Here is a 13,242-nt window from a genome sequence, read left to right on the forward strand (position 1 = left end):
ACAGTTTTCAAAACTCAAATTTACGTAAATTCTTTAAATTTATTTCACTTTAAGATCTCTTTTTTTCCACTACCAGCATAATTTATAAATGTCCTTTCGGCCTGAACAAATTTTCTCATCTGTCAACAACACATAGTAAATGATTTAATAATTCAAACAAAATAAATACTATACAAAATGCTACTATATAGTAAATATAACAGAGTAGTGTAAGTATTAGTTTAATGACAACTTAAAATACTTGTACAACAACGCATCAAGCATCAAAACGACAAATAAACTAAATAATGTTAATTAATCATTTTATTTTAGTTTTATGTTTAACGTATCGCTTGGCAATGTGGAATACGTGTATTTGTCATTGTCAAATTATCAGGACTTGTTTTAAGAGTGATAACAATCCGCATGTGTCATAAAGACGAAAACAAAATTAATTTTCCACAAATGTGAAGGCATGTAAGGGATGGTGGTGTATTACCCAAGGAACATTTTTGGAGTAATATGAGAGGTGATATAGTATCACATTTTGTAATCGAGAAGAAATTTTAATAGAAAAGTATAGACTGTAGTCTTGACTTTAGTTCAGACAATAATCTTGACTACAGTTCAGACTATAGTCTTGACTATAGTTCAGACCATAGTTCAGACTATAATCTTGACAATAACTCAGAGTATAGTCTTCACTATCGTATAGACTATAGTCTTGACTATAGTGTAGACCATAGTTTTGACTATATAGTAGACTATAATATTAATTATAGTGTAGATTATAGTCTTGACTATAGAGCAGGCTGTATAACCTGAACTGACTATAGTTCGGTCTATAGTTTTGACTATAGTTCGGATTATAGTCTTGACTATAATTTAGATTATAGTCTCGACTATAATTCAGACTATATTTATGTCTATATTATAGCCTATAGTCTTGACTATAATTCAAACTATAGTCTTACATATATAGTTAAAAATATAGTCTTGCTTACAGTGTAGACTATAGCATTGACTATAGTTCAGAGTATAGTCCTGACTAATGCTCAGGTTACAGTTTTCACTAAACTAACTAAGACTATAGTTTTGACTGTAGTTCAGACTATAGTTTAGACTACAGTTTCGACTATAGTCTTGACTATAGTTCAGACTATAGTCTTGCCTATAGTTCAGACTATAGTCTTGACTATAGTTTAGACTATAGTTCAGACTGTAGTTCAGACTATAGTCTAGTTTACAGTTCAGACAATAGTCTTGACTATAGTTCTGACCATAGTTCAGACTGTAATCTTGACAATAGTTCAGACTATAGTCCTGACAATAGTTCAGCCTATAGTCTTGACTATAGTTCAGACTATATTCTTGACTATTGTATAGACTATAGTCTTGACTATAGTGTAGGCCATAGTTTTGACTATATAGGAGACTATAGTATTGATTATAATGTAGACTATAGTCTTGACTATAGCGTAAACTATATACTTTAAACTATAGTCAAGGCAACATATAGTAAGTTTTGACTATAGTGCAGACTATAGTTCAGACTATACTCTTGACTATAGTCTTGACTATAGTTCAGACTATAGTCTTGACTATAGCTCAGACTAAAGCCTTGACTATAGTTCAGACTATAGTCTTGACTATAGTCTTGACTATAGTTCAGGCTGTAGTCTTGACTATAGTTCAGGCTATAGTCTTGACTATATTCCTGACTATAGTCTTGACTATAGTGTCGACTATAGTTCAGACTATTGTCTTGACTATAGTGCCGACTATAGTTCAGACTATAGTCTTGACTATAGTTCAGATTATAGTCTTGACTATAGTTCAGATTATAGTCTTGACTATAGTTCAGATTATAGTCTTGACTATAGTTCAGATTATAGTCTTGACTATAGTTCAGATTATATTCTTAAATACAGTTCAGACTATAGTCTTGACTAAAGTCCTGACTATAGTTCAGACTATAGACATGATTATAGTATGGACTGTAGTCGTACCAATACTATAGACTATATTCTTGCCTATACTATAAAGTCGATAGTAGAGACTAAAATTCATTCTATAGTATAGACTATAGTATAGTATTGACTATAGTATAGACTATAGTATAGTATTGACTATAGTGTAGACTATAGTATTGACTATAGTGTAGACTATAGTCTGGGCTATAGTGTAGACTATAGTCTGGATTATAGTATAGACTAGACTATAGTCTTGACCATATTGTGTAGACTATAGTCTTGATTACAGTGTGGACTAAGTCTTGACTTTAGTGTAGACGATGGACTTTACTATATTTCAGACATATTCCGCAGTTTAATCGTGACTTTAGTCTTAACTATAGCGTTGGCTATAGACTGGACTGGACTATAAGTTAGACTCTAGTGTAGACTATAATAAGACAATGGATAAGACTATCGTTGGTACGGACTAAAAGTTATTCTATAGTTTTGACTACAGTTTTAGACTGCAGTCTAGACTACAATTAAACAATGGCTAGGACTATCGATGTTAGTTTTTTTTCGACTGTAATCTTGACTGTAGTTGGAATCGTAGTCGTGACTATAGTTTATAGTGTAGTGTTGGTTATATGTTACAGTATAGTTATGAATAGAGTGTAAAGATGTATATGTAGTTCTGACTACAATCTGTCTTTCCTCCTATTCTTCTGTTAAATGAAATTTGCTTTTTCAAATTCAGCTTGTTGATGAGAGATATTTTGTATTGAAATTGGATAAAATTTTTATTTTGTGCAATTGTATTTAAACGAAAAGATATTGCCCATTAAAAAGTGTTTATTGGGTTTTAACTGTTATGTGAATGTGTATTAGAAATTTGTATTTGTAGTGTATAAATAGAGTTCTTAAATTTCTTTATATTATGTTGTCACATGGCAAACACACTCACGCGTACATCAAGCGCTAAAACAATGTATTTCTTATTGTTTGCAAAATACACTGCACTAAAATAGTGAGATTTTTATTTCACAAAAGCTTTTTGTTGATAACTGTACAAAAGCGAAAGTATTCTGAAAAATATTAAGTATTAAAATCAGATTAATGTTCTACATAAGCAGATAGGCAGAGAGTAAAAACTTAGCTCTCTGACTGGAAGCGTTTTCATATGTATGTGTGAAAAAAGGATTTACTTTTCTATTGCACTGTTTCAAGTTTGATTGTTCTTTTGCTGGTGAGCTGCAAAAGACTCCAACTGCAAGAGTCTATTTAATTTACCTTTTGAAAAATTGTTAACAAAGCACGTCAGCATCATGTTCTGGGGTAAATTCAAATTAAAATTTGATTTTTTCTCTTACAACGACAATTGCTGGCGACTAACTATTATAAAGATATGGTAGTAAGAACTCAGAGTTAAAAAATGTTTTATTCATGATGAAAACTTATGAGAAAAAAATAACTCAATTTGTGTGTTATCGCCAGTTAATCCTTTTATATACAGAAATTTTTGTTAAAAACCGATCCCATACTTCTTATACATCATGTTTTGTAATGATTTAAAAAATTTCATAATTTAAAACAAAAAATAAAATAATATTTAAAAATATTCATCAACCAAAACACAGATTTTTGTGACCTATTTTTATATCACAACTTAAGTATATTTTATAATTTGTTCTTTCCTTTTTTTTTTTTGGTCAAAAAAATGTATGTTCACTTAAGCGTATTTAATTCAATGAGCTTGTGAACATAGAAAAAAACTTTCTCTTAATGTATTAGTTTTTCTAAACTCAAAAGGTCAAAGGTGACTACAAAAAAAGAAATATATTGTCGGGGGGAAAAAACCATGAAAAATTAAAAACACGTGCAAACTTTTTGTTTAAATTTCAAGCGAAAGAATACAATGACCCATAGCTAAATATACAAAATAATATCCACATCAGAGCAAAAGTTGAAAAACAGGAAATACTTAGAAACAGCTAAAGGAAATATCGCTTTAAACTTACAGGCTCGTGTTTTCTTTCAACAAAAAAAAAAAAAAAAACTGATTAAACCTTCAGCGTTTGCTCTTGTTGTTATAGATTCAACAAAAGCAGGAAATCCAGGAAACAACATACCTGTATAAAACAATAATATTTAACCTGCTGCTTTTGTTCTAAATAAAATTGATAAATGAATCAACAGGTTTTTAATTGTGTGCAAAATAATTCCTTGAAGCTTCTAATTCTCTGAAAAATTCATTGTTAAAATCCAAAACAGTCCTTTTAAAACCACAAATTTGATCTACTAACCTTCAGCCACATTTATATTGTATACATAATTCTTCAAGGAATTTTGAATTGTTTCATTACTTAGTTAGTTAGTTACTAAAGAAGAAATTAAAATCGCTTATAACTTCGTTCAAACACGTTTTAATAAAAAAATAAGCTTATTTCGTGATCACTCATATTCCCCTTCAATATTTTGACCGAAAACCTTGAAGAAACTATAAACCCTTATAACATCGTTAAAACACGTATAAATTGAAAAATAAGCTTATTTTGTGACCACTAATATTCCCCTTCAAAAATCGATATTTTGACCGAAAACCTTGAAGAAACTTAAAACGCTTATAACTTCGTTAAAACACGTTTAAATTGAAAAATAAGCTTATTTTGTGATCACTCATATTCCCCTTCAAAAATCGATATTTTGACCGAAAACCTTGAGGAAACTAAAAACCCTTATAACTTCGTTAAAACACGCTTAAATTGAAAATTAAGCTTATTTTGTGATCACTCATATTCCCCTTCAAAACTCGATATTTAGACCGAAAACTTTGAAGAAACTTAAATCGCTTATAACTTCATTAAAACACGTTTAAATTGAAAAATAAGCTTATTTTGTGATCACTCATATTCCTCTTCAAAAATCGATATTTTGGCCGAAAACCATGAAGAAACTTAAATCGCTTATAACTTCGTTAAAACACGCTTAAATTGAAAATTAAGCTTATTTTGTGATCACTCATATTCCCCTTCAAAAATCTATATCTTGACCGAAAACCTTGAAGAAACTAAAAACCTTTATAACTTCGTTAAAACACGTTTAAATTGAAAAATAAGCTTATTTTGTGATCACTCATATTCCCCTTCAAAAATCGATATTTTGACCGAAACCTTGAAGAAACTTATAACCCTTACAACTTCGTTACAACACATTTAAATTGAAAAATAAGGTTATTTTGTGATCACTCATATTCCCCCTCAAAAATCGATGTTTAGACCGAAAACCTTGAAGAAACTTAATTCGCTTATAACTTGGTTAAAACACGTTTAAATTGAAAAATAAGCTTATTTTGTGATCACTCACATTCCCCTTCAGAAATCGATATTTTGACCAAAAACCTTGAAAAAACTTAAAACCCTTATAACTTCGTTAAAACACGTTTAAACTGAAAAATGAGCTTATACTGTCATCACACATATTCCCCCTCAAAAATCGATGTTTAGACCGAAAACCTTGAAGAAACTTAAATCGCTTATAACTTCGTTAAAACACGTTTAAATTGAAAAATAAGCTTATTTTGTGATCACTCATATTCCCCTTCAAAAATCGATTTTTTAACCAAAAAACTTTAAGAAACTTAAATCGCTTATAACTTCGTTAAAACACGTTTAAATTGAAAAATAAGCTTATTTTGTGATCACTCATATTCCCCTTCAAAAATCGATATTTAGACCGAAAACCTTGAAGAAATTAAAATCGCTTATAACTTCGTTAAAACACGTTTAAATTGAAAAATAAGCTTATTTTGTAATCACTCATATTCCCCTTCAAAAATCGATATTTAGACCGAAAACCTTGAAGAAATTAAAATCGCTTATAACTTCGTTAAAACACGTTTAAATTGAAAAATAAGCTTATTTTGTGATCACTCATATTCCCCTTCAGAAATCGATATTTTGACCAAAAACCTTGAAAAAACTTTAAACCCTCATAACTTCGTTAAAACACGTTTAAACTGAAAAATGAGCTTATTTTGTCATCACACATATTCCCCCTCAAAAATCGATGTTTAGACCGAAAACCTTGAAGAAACTTAAATCGCTTATAACTTCGTTAAAACACGATTAAATTGAAAAATAACCTTATTTTGTGATCACTCATATTCCCCTTCAAAATTCGATATTTTGACCAAAAACCTCGAAGAAACTTAAAACTCCTATAACTTCGTTAAAACACGTTTAAATTGAAAAATAAGCTTATTTTGTGATCACTCATATTCCCCTTCAAAAATCGATATTTTGACCAAAAACCCTGCAGAAACTTAAACCCCTAATAACTTCGTTAAAACACGTTTAAATTGAAAAATAAGCTTATTTTGCGATCACTCATATTCCCCTTCAAAAATCGATATTTTGGCCGAAAACCATGAAGAAACTTAAAACCCTTATAACTTCGTTAAAACACGTTCAAATTGAAAAATAAGCTTATTTTGTGATCACTCATATTCCCCTTCAAAAATCGATATTTTGACCGAAAACCTTGAAGAAACTAAAAACCTTTATAACTTCGTTAAAACACGTTTAAATTGAAAAATAAGCTTATTTTGTGATCACTCATATTCCCCCTCAATAATCGATATTTTGACCAAAAACCTTTAAGAAATTTAAATCGCTTATAACTTTATTAAAACACGTTTAAATTGAAAAATAAGCTTATTTTGTGATCATTCATATTCCCCCACAAAAAACGATATTTTGACCGAAAACCTTGAAGAAACTTAAATCGCTTATAACTTCGTTAAAACACGTTTAAATTGAAAAATAAGCTTATTTTGTGGTCACTCATATTCCCCTTCGAAATTCGATATTTTGGCCGAAACCTTGAAGAAACTTAAAACCCTTATAACTTCGTTGAAACACGTTTAAATTGAAAAATAAGCTTATTGTGTGATCACTCGTATTCCCCTTCAGAAATCGATATTTTGACCGAAAACTTTGAAGAAACTTAAAACCCCTATAACTTCGTTAAAACACGTTGAAATTGAAAAATAAGCTTATTTTGTGATCAATCATATTCCCCCCCAAAAAATCGATATTTTGACCGAAAACCTTGAAGAAATTAAAATCGCTTATAACTTCGTTAAAACACGTTTAAATTGAAAAATAAGCTTATTTTGTGATCACTCGTATTCCCCTTCAGAAATCGATATTTTGACCGAAAACCTTGAAGAAACTTAAAACCCCTATAATTTCGTTAAAACACGTTTAAATTGAAAAATAAGTTTATTTTGTGGTCACTCATATTCCCCTTCAAAATTCGATAATTTGACCGAAAACCTTGGGGAAACTTAAAACCCCTATAACTTCGTTAAAACACGTTTAAATTGAAAAATAAGCTTATTTTGTGATCACTCGTATTCCCCTTCAGAAATCGATATTTTGACCGAAAACCTTGAAGAAACTTAAAACCCCTATAATTTCGTTAAAACACGTTTAAATTGAAAAATAAGTTTATTTTGTGATCACTCATATTCCCCCTCAAAAATCGATGGTTAGGCCGAAAACCTTGAAGAAACTTAAATCGCTTATAACTTCGTTAAAACACGTTTAAATTGAAAAATAAGCTTATTTTGTGGTCACTCATATTCCCCTTCAAAATTCGATATTTTGACTGAAAACCTTTAAGAAACTTAAATCGCTTATAACTTCGTTAAAACACGATTAAATTGAAAAATAAGCTTATTTTGTGATCACTCATATTCCCCCCCAAAAAAATCGATATTTAGACCGAAAACCTTGAAGAAACTTAAAATCGCTTATAACTAAGTTAAAACACGTTTAAATTGAAAAATAAGCTTATTTTGTGATCACTCATATTCCCCCTCAAAAATCGATATTTTGACCGAAAACCTTGAAAAAACTTGAAACCCCTATAACTTCGTTAAAACACGTTTAAATTGAAAAATAAGCTTATTGTGTGATCACTCGTATTCCCCTTCAGAAATCGATATTTTGACCGAAAACCTTAAAGAAACTTAAAACCCCTATAATTTCGTTAAAACACGTTTAAATTGAAAAATAAGTTTATTTCGTGATCACTCATATTCCCCCTCAAAAATCGATGGTTAGGCCGAAAACCTTGAAGAAACTTAAATCGCTTATAACTTCGTTAAAACACGTTTAAATTGAAAAATAAGCTTATTTTGTGATCACTCATATTCCCCTTAAAAAATCGATATTTTGACCAAAAACCTTGAAGAAACTTAAAACCCTTATAACTTCGTTAAAACACGTTTAAATTGAAAAATAAGCTTATTTTGTGATCACTCATATTCCCCCTCAAAAATCGATATTTTGACCGAAAACCTTGAAGAAACTTAAAACCCCTATAACTTCGTTAAAACACGTTGAAATTGAAAAATGAGCTTATTTTGTGATCACTCATATACCTCCTCAAAAATCGATATTTTGGCCGAAAACCTTGAAGAAACTTAAATCGCTTATAACTTCGTTAAAACACGTTTAAATTGAAAAATAAGCTTATTTTGTGATCACTCATATTCCCCCTCAAAAATCGATATTTTGGCCGAAAACCTTGAAGAAACCTAAATCGCTTATAACTTCGTTAAAACACGTTTAAATTGAAAAATAAGCTTATTTTGTGATCACTCATATTCCCTTACAAAAATCGATATTTTGACCGAAAACTTTAAAGAAACTTAAAACCCTTATAACTTCGTTAAAACACGTTTAAATTGAAAAATAAGCTTATTTTGTGATCACTCATATTCCCCTTCAAAAATCGATATTTTGGCCGAAAACCATGAAGAAACTTAAAACCCTTATAACTTCGTTAAAACACGTTTAAATTGAAAAATAAGCTTATTTTGTGATCACTCATATTTCCCTACAAAAATCGATATTTTGGCCGAAACCTTGAAGAAACTTAAAACCCTTATAACTTCGTTAAAACACGTTTAAATTGAAAAATAAGCTTATTTTGTGATCACTCATATTCCCCCTCAAAAATCGATATTTTGGCCGAAAACCTTGAAGAAACTTAAATCGCTTATAACTTCGTTAAAACACGTTTAAATTGAAAAATAAGCTTATTTTGTGATCACTCATATTCCCCCTCAAAAATCGATATTTTGACCGAAAACTTTAAAGAAACTTAAATCGCTTATAACTTCGTTAAAACACGTTTAAATTGAAAAATAAGCTTATTTTGTGGTCACTCATATTCCCCTTCAAAATTCGATAATTTGACCGAAAACCTTGGGGAAACTTAAAACCCTTATAACTTCGTTAAAACACGTTTAAATTGAAAAATAAGCTTATTTTGTGATCACTCATATTCCCCCCAAAAAAGCGATATTTAGACCGAAAACCTTGAAGAAACTTAAAATCGCTTATAACTAAGTTAAAACACGTTTAAATTGAAAAATAAGCTTATTTTGTGATCACTCATATTCCCCCTCAAAAATCGATATTTTGACCGAAAACCTTAAAAAAACTTGAAACCCCTATAACTTCGTTAAAACACGTTTAAATTGAAAAATAAGCTTATTGTGTGATCACTCGTATTCCCCTTCAGAAATCGATATTTTGACCGAAAACCTTGAAGAAACTTAAAACCCCTATAATTTCGTTAAAACACGTTTAAATTGAAAAATAAGCTTATTTTGTGATCACTCATATTCCCCCTCAAAAATCGATGGTTAGGCCGAAAACCTTGAAGAAACTTAAATCGCTTATAACTTCGTTAAAACACGTTTAAATTGAAAAATATGCTTATTTTGTGGTCACTCATATTCCCCTTCAAAATTCGATATTTTGACTGAAAACCTTTAAGAAACTTAAATCGCTTATAACTTCGTTAAAACACGATTAAATTGAAAAATAAGCTTATTTTGTGATCACTCATATTCCCCCCCAAAAAAATCGATATTTAGACCGAAAACCTTGAAGAAACTTAAAATCGCTTATAACTAAGTTAAAACACGTTTAAATTGAAAAATAAGCCTATTTTGTGATCACTCATATTCCCCCTCAAAAATCGATATTTTGACCGAAAACCTTGAAAAAACTTGAAACCCCTATAACTTCGTTAAAACACGTTTAAATTGAAAAATAAGCTTATTGTGTGATCACTCGTATTCCCCTTCAGAAATCGATATTTTGACCGAAAACCTTGAAGAAACTTAAAACCCCTATAATTTCGTTAAAACACGTTTAAATTGAAAAATAAGTTTATTTTGTGATCACTCATATTCCCCCTCAAAAATCGATGGTTAGGCCGGAAACCTTGAAGAAACTTAAATCGCTTATAACTTCGTTAAAACACGTTTAAATTGAAAAATAAGCTTATTTTGTGAAAACTCATATTCCCCTTAAAAAATCGATATTTTGACCAAAAACCTTGAAGAAACTTAAAACCCTTATAACTTCGTTAAAACACGTTTAAATTGAAAAATAAGCTTATTTTGTGATCACTCATATTCCCCCTCAAAAATCGATATTTTGACCGAAGAAACTTAAAACCCCTATAACTTCGTTAAAACACGTTGAAATTGAAAAATGAGCTTATTTTGTGATCACTCATATACCTCCTCAAAAATCGATATTTTGGCCGAAAACCTTGAAGAAACTTAAATCGCTTATAACTTCGTTAAAACACGTTTAAATTGAAAAATAAGCTTATTTTGTGATCACTCATATTCCCCCTCAAAAATCGATATTTTGGCCGAAAACCTTGAAGAAACCTAAATCGCTTATAACTTCGTTAAAACACGTTTAAATTGAAAAATAAGCTTATTTTATGATCACTCATATTCCCCTACAAAAATCGATATTTTGACCGAAAACTTTAAAGAAACTTAAAACCCTTATAACTTCGTTAAAACACGTTTAAATTGAAAAATAAGCTTATTTTGTGATCACTCATATTCCCCTTCAAAAATCGATATTTTGGCCGAAAACCATGAAGAAACTTAAAACCCTTATAACTTCGTTAAAACACGTTTAAATTGAAAAATAAGCTTATTTTGTGATCAATCGTATTCCCGTTCAGAAATCGATATTTTGACCGAAAACCTTGAAGAAACTTAAAACCCTTATAACTTCGTTAAAACACGTTTAAATTGAAAAATAAGTTTATTTTGTGATCACTCATATTCCCCCTCAAAATCGATGGTTAGACCGAAAACCTTGAAGAAACTTAAATCGCTTATAACTTCGTTAAAACACGTTTAAATTGAAAAATAAGCTTATTTTGTGATCACTCATATTCCCCCTCAAAAATCGATATTTTGACCGAAAACTTTAAAGAAACTTAAAACCCTTATAACTTCGTTAAAACACGTTTAAATTGAAAAATAAGCTTATTTTGTGATCACTCATATTCCCCTACAAAAATCGATATTTTGGCCGGAACCTTGAAGAAACTTAAAACCCTTATAACTTCGTTAAAACACGATTAAATTGAAAAATAAGCTTATTTTGTGATCACTCATATTACCCTTCAAAATTCGATATTTTGACCAAAACCTTGAAGAAACTTAAAACCCCTATAACTTCGTTAAAACACGTTTAAATTGAAAAATAAGCTTATTTTGTGATCAATCGTATTCCCCTTCAGAAATCGATATTTTGACCAAAAACCTTAAAGAAATTAAAATCGCTTATAACTTCGTTAAAACACGTTTAAATTGAAAAATAAGCTTATTTTGTGATCACTCATATTCCCCCTCAAAAATCGATATTTTGAACGAAAACCTTGAAGAAACTTAAAACCCCTATAACTTCGTTAAAACACGTTGAAATTGAAAAATAAGCTTATTTTGTGATCACTCATATTCCTCCTCAAAAATCGATATTTTGGCCGAAAACCTTGAAGAAACTTAAATCGCTTATAACTTCGTTAAAACACGTTTAAATTGAAAAATAAGCTTATTTTGTGATCACTCATATTCCCCCTCAAAAATCGATATTTTGGCCGAAAACCTTGAAGAAACTTAAATCGCTTATAACTTCGTTAAAACACGTTTAAATTGAAAAATAAATTGAAAAATAAGCTTATTTTGTGATCACTCGTATTCTCCTTCAGAAATCGATATTTTGACCGAAAACCTTGAAGAAACTTAAAACTCCTATAAAAAAATCGATATTTTGACCAAAAACCTTGAAGAAACTTAAAACCCTTATAACTTCGTTAAAACACGTTTAAATTGAAAAATAAGCTTATTTTGTGATCACTCATATTCCCCCTCAAAAATCGATATTTTGACCGAAAACCTTGAAGAAACTTAAAACCCCTATAACTTCGTTAAAACACGTTGAAATTGAAAAATGAGCTTATTTTGTGATCACTCATATACCTCCTCAAAAATCGATATTTTGGCCGAAAACCTTGAGGAAACTTAAATCGCTTATAACTTCGTTAAAACACGTTTAAATTGAAAAATAAGCTTATTTTGTGATCACTCATATTCCCCCTCAAAAATCGATATTTTGGCCGAAAACCTTGAAGAAACTTAAATCGCTTATAACTTCGTTAAAACACGTTTAAATTGAAAAATAAGCTTATTTTGTGATCACTCATATTCCCCTACAAAAATCGATATTTTGACCGAAAACTTTAAAGAAACTTAAAACCCTTATAACTTCGTTAAAACACGTTTAAATTGAAAAATAAGCTTATTTTGTGATCACTCATATTCCCCTTCAAAAATCGATATTTTTGAAGAAACTTAAAACCCTTATAACTTCGTTAAAACACGTTTTAAATTGAAAATTAAGCTTATTTTGTGATCACTCATATTCCCCTTCAAAAATCGATATTTAGACCGAAAACTTTGAAGAAACTTAAATCGCTTATAACTTCATTAAAACACGTTTAAATTGAAAAATAAGCTTATTTTGTGATCACTCATATTCCCCTTCAAAAATCGATATTTTGGCCGAAAACCATGAAGAAACTTAAAACCCTTATAACTTCGTTAAAACACGTTTAAATTGAAAATTAAGCTTATTTTGTGATCACTCATATTCCCCTTCAAAAATCTATATTTTGACCGAAAACCTTGAAGAAACTAAAAACCTTTATAACTACGTTAAAACACGTTTAAATTGAAAAATAAGCTTATTTTGTGATCACTCATATTCCCCTTAAAAAATCGATATTTTGACCGAAAACTTTAAAGAAACTTAAAACCCTTATAACTTCGTTAAAACACGTTTAAATTGAAAAATAAGCTTATTTTGTGATCACTCATATTTTACTTCAAAAATCGATATTTTGGCCGAGA

The 13,242-nt window shown here is 29.7% G+C and overlaps 1 protein-coding gene across 1 annotated transcript in view; it reads left to right on the top strand.

The window, feature by feature from the left end:
• The window catches only part of LOC119604650 (regulating synaptic membrane exocytosis protein 1), a 204,606-nt gene that overhangs the window by 87,699 nt on the left and 103,665 nt on the right, over positions 1–13,242 (top strand).

The sequence above is a fragment of the Lucilia sericata genome, unplaced genomic scaffold, assembly GCF_015586225.1.
Source record: "Lucilia sericata isolate MDLA Ls3-8-SP2 unplaced genomic scaffold, ASM1558622v1 Contig000413F_arrow, whole genome shotgun sequence".
Taxonomy (NCBI): Eukaryota; Metazoa; Arthropoda; class Insecta; order Diptera; family Calliphoridae; genus Lucilia; species Lucilia sericata.